We start from the raw sequence: 4,796 nt of genomic DNA, 5'->3' as shown, positions 1-4,796 counted from the left end.
TGTAAGAAATAAACTGATTTCCAGATTCATAGGCCGAGGAAATTCTATTTATTTTGAGATTTGAAATGTCTATACTGTAATTTTATTATATAGGTTGGATTTTGAGATTTCCTCAGGATGGCAAATATATGTTAGTGGAAGATAGATATTCCTAGTGATGGGAAACAGAAAACAAGACTTAGAATGAGACAGTCAGGATTTATTTGTATTGATTTATTTTTATTTTTAAAATTTTTATAGGAGTATAGTTGATTTACAATGTTGTGTTAGTTTCAGGTGTACAGCAAAGTGAATCAGTTATGCATATACATATATCCACTCTTTTTTAGATTCTTTTCCCATATAGGCCATTACAGAGTATTGAGTAGAGCTCCCCGTGCTGCACAGTAGGCCCTTATTAGTTATCTATGTTATATATAGTAGTGTGTATATGTCAATCCCAATCTCCCAATTTATCCCTCCCACCCACTTACACCCTGGTAACCATAAGTTTGTTTTCTACATCTGTAACTCTATTTCTGTTTTGTAGATAAGTTCATTTGTTCCCTTTTTTTAGATTCCACATATATGCGGTATCATATGATATTTGTCTTTCATGAGACAGGATTTACATAGGCATATATATAAAATCACTTAGCATTAGGTGATATAAACATCATGCACTGACAAAAGCAAAACCGATTTGCATTTGAAAGAGTAACACACATGATTGAGAATTCACATTTCTAGAAATAGAATGATACATATACCCTGTAAGAAAGAAGAAAAAGAAACTGAATAAAGAAGGAAACAAAGAAAAGAAAGAAACCAAGAAAGAAAAATAAAGAAAATACCTTGGTGTATGGTCATGGGATAAATGATGACTGAAATGTGAAAAAATTGCATAAACTGTAATGTGCTAAATTCCATGAAACTGGGAGTTCACTTCTTTCAGATACTCAGGGCAAGGGAAAATCTCTCAAATGAGTTAGGGGACAGGCTGATTTGCTCTAACAAAGACTGTGACTCAGAGGCTGTTTTTCTTTTTTCTTTCTTTTTTTTAGCGGGGGCTGCCCTGAGTGGCATGCGGGATCTTAGTACCCTGACCAAGGATGGAACACTGAAGTGGAAGAGGACCGCCAGGGAAGTCCCCAGAGGCTGTTTTTCTTTCACGTGTCCGTTCATATATAACAGGTAATCAAGAGGAAGATTGATATCTTCAATAACTGGCTTTTTTCTAAGTGCACAAAAAAGAGCTTATTGATGCCATCTCTTAGCCATCCTGAGAAAATATCCTGAGCAAGGGGATCTAAGTGTAAGAAAATAATGTACTGTGTTCCAAAGCAGTTGTGTTTCCACCCTATTGGGTCAAGATTAGGCACATGACACACCAAGCTTCAAAACTTATCTGGAAGTGCTGGATGTACATTAAAAGCTCTTGTTTGTTTGGTTTGGTTTGGTTTAGAAGACAAAAATTCAATGACAGGAACAGCAGAAGAAATATACATGAGGTTATGTTCCATGAAAATAAACTGGTCTTCAACAAGAATGATGTCATAGTGTTCTGGGTTAGAACCAGGAATGAGTTCTCCACAAGAGTAAACTCTGCTTTTCACCATCGTCAAGATGTCGAGTGTTTACCTTTTCAGCATCTGGCTCCTAAGGGTCATGGACAAGGAATATCTACTTATCTTTGAATCTCTGAAATAGAAGACTGAGTCAGAATTGATTCTCCAAATTTGGAAATACTTATCAGAAATGTGCCCTTATTCTGTCCATCTATATTACCTAGCTGTCATAGAACACGTTCTCTCTACTCTTCTCCCCTGTTTCATGTAGCCCTTCATTAACTAACAAATTTCTTTATCAGCTTCTTTTGACAAACTTCATCTCTCCAGGTGATCTCAGATTGTATAATTTTACTTTATTTGCTTTCAACTCATCACTTCTTTCCATTTCCACCTAAAATTCCTGAGTGCTTTCTGTTGACACTCAAATTTCAGTGAGCAACAGTCATTACACCTTGAATTTCATAAGCTTAATTTTGCCCCTTTTCAAAGAAAGTTTTCTAGCTAATATTCTTCTTATTTAGTTTGCATTTAGTTGTACATACTGGCAGAATTAGCTACTATGGGCCTTTGGACTTGTCTTTGATTAGAAGGTGAGGAAAATGTGTACTGGATACATTTTCTTAATTATAATATCAAGAATTTCTTATTCTAAAGACATTTCTACATCTTTCAGTTTTGATGACCTTTATTAGAATTAATGTCATCTGGGTCATATTTACAATTGAATAATGAAATCAAGGTGAGACCACTGGGAACATTGCCAGTTAAACCCATCATGTGAGTCTTCTCATCCCCAGAAGAGGTTATTTATTTATTTAGCTGGTCACTTTTTTTTTCTTTTTTTGTGTCAGAGATTTTTCAAAACAAGATTCTTCAAAAAAAAAAAATTCTTCAGAGAAGATTATCGATGGAAATAAAAAGACTGATACAGAAAATTCAGCATATGTGTAGTTTAAAAAGGGAGATAAACATGTAAAACAGAGAATGTATAAAGTGAGAAGAGAACATGGCCCCTGATAAATTCCTGGGAAAGCTATAATTTTAAAGAAACATTAAGGAAAATGAGAGGAATAATGGCAAAATAAAGGAAATAAATGGTACTTTGAAAGCATAAGCTGAGTGCTTACCTGTGAGCTCGATTTTACCAGCACCATATAGTTGACCTTTATCACTGCAGCTAAAGACACTAAGAATTAGCGGAGATGACTGCCCAGGTTCTCCTCCTGTCGGCTTTCCTTTGATTCCTTGCTAGTGACTAAGGATTCAAGATTATGTTAAATATAGTTCCTGTTATTAGATAATGAAAAATGCAGAAAATATGATTTTCGTCCCCAGCTCAACTCCTGATGTGTGATTTTGGTCAAATTTCCTCATATCTCTTTGATATTTTATTATATTTTTTAAACATTTTATCTAATAATTTTCTATCTTTTTTATAAGATTTAATTTCTGTTCACCTAAAACATTTGTCTTTTAGAGCATGAAAACTTTCAAACTTCGGGGGACTCTGAATTGTACAAGCATGCCACTGTTTTAAAGGGAAGGGCTTAAATTTATTGTTTTCTTACTAGAGAAAATCATAAGGAAATAGAGACTTGTTGCTATGTGGAAAGGAGATTAGTAGCAATTGTTTCCTTCAATCCCATTTTAGGAAAAGCATCACTCACTCTGTGTTACTTTATCTGCAGCCACGAGGAATTCTTCCTATGTGAGTTTCTCCCCTCACCGATGGTTCATTTCCAAGATACCTGGGAAACATCCACAACTAACCTGCATTAACATAATCCTTTTAAGTAGAAAGATCACATTTACTGAAAGGAAGCAGCCCGTAAAAATCAAAAAAGAATGATGAAGAAAAATTTGTGTGATTTGTAGAGCCTTGTGCTTGGAAGATCAGCACAGTTTCTAGAGAGTTAGAGTCCAGGGAAGCTTCTCATATGGAGTGAAGGAACCATTGCCTCAGTAAATGTTCAGACTAATCTGACATCATTTCTCAACAATTCTGTAGTAACATTGTTCTTCATCAACCAGGTAAAAACATACCGTAGAGTCTATTATTCCCCTCAACATCCTATCCTTGAGCGCAAATCTGTAACTCTGTATATATCAAAAAGTGTGTCTTTTTTTAGGCAATGTGTGGCCGGACTGTAGAACTATTTTTTTTTTTTTTTGTATTTCTCTTCCATATTATTATTTATTTGTTTATATGTTTAAATTCTTATAAGCAAGTTTTCCACTATCCTCTGTGTTACTGCCTTACATGCTCTAGATTTTAGGCACAACTTTAGGAATCAGTTAGCATATCTATATAAACTACTTTATGGATCTTATTGTCAATGAAAATTCAATTAACAATCAAGGTAAGGGAAAAAAAGAGCATTTTACTCAAGCCAAACTGAGGAGTATAACCCAGGAGACAGACCCTCAGGGGCTCTGAGAACTATTCCACCTGTTAGAAATGGAAGGAACAGTCACATAACTTTTCAGGACAAAGGGATCATACATCAAAATGACATATTGATATTTTATATAAAGTTCAGCAAAGATACACAGTCCAGGTAACTCATACAAAGTTAGCAGCAAGTCGTTATGATCCCTTACAGAGTTGAGAAAGAATGTTCTTCTTCAAGAAGTTACATTGCCAACATTAGAAGAAAGGGAAGCAAAGGATCTTTATGCTCGAGTGGGCACCCCCATGTTTGAGGAGGTCTAGTTAGTGTGGAATGCAGATGCACACTGCACATGAGGGAGGGAGAGAGGAGGCCCAAACAAACACAGGAAGAGAATTTTATGTTTAAATTTTCTTGTCATACCTAAAAATACAAATATTATTTCATCATTATCAACGTCTAATCTACTTTTTTCCATCAACTAGTGCAGTGGATTCAAATGGGGGTGATTTTTTCTTTCCGAGGGCAATTGTTGATATGTGGAAAAATTTTTGGTTGTCACAATTGGAAGTTACCATTGATATTTCATGGGTAGAGACCAAGGATTCTGCTAAACATCCTACAAGGCAGACCTACAAGAAAGAAAAAACCAGTCCCAACTGTCAATTGTTCTAATGTTGAAGAAGCCCTGAACTAGAAAATCTTAATATAGATGAATAGTAAGACTTTTAATTAGCCAATAACAGGAGAGAACAGGCAGGAATAAATGAAAGCTAAGAATGAAAATAAAATGTTGTCGGTCTAAGATTTATATGGGATTCCCTGCAATCACTCTAGATGATTAAATTCATATCTA

At 35.0% G+C, this 4,796-nt stretch overlaps 1 long non-coding RNA gene across 1 annotated transcript in view; it reads left to right on the top strand.

Moving 5' to 3' along the window:
- Positions 1 to 973: 973 nt before the first annotated feature.
- LOC113616873 (uncharacterized) overlaps positions 974 to 4,796 on the top strand; it is a 5,711-nt gene continuing 1,888 nt past the window's right edge. The window contains exon 1 of the long non-coding RNA XR_003431434.1: positions 974 to 1,173. This is a non-coding gene — a long non-coding RNA (uncharacterized LOC113616873). The remainder of the gene's footprint in view (positions 1,174 to 4,796) is intronic.

Source organism: Aethalodelphis obliquidens, unplaced genomic scaffold, assembly GCF_003676395.1.
Source record: "Aethalodelphis obliquidens isolate GAN/ISIS:26980383/991018 unplaced genomic scaffold, ASM367639v1 scaffold706, whole genome shotgun sequence".
NCBI classification, from domain to species: domain Eukaryota; kingdom Metazoa; phylum Chordata; class Mammalia; order Artiodactyla; family Delphinidae; genus Aethalodelphis; species Aethalodelphis obliquidens.
The sequence above is the reverse complement of the archived record's forward strand: the minus strand, read 5'-3'. Positions and strand labels throughout refer to the sequence as shown.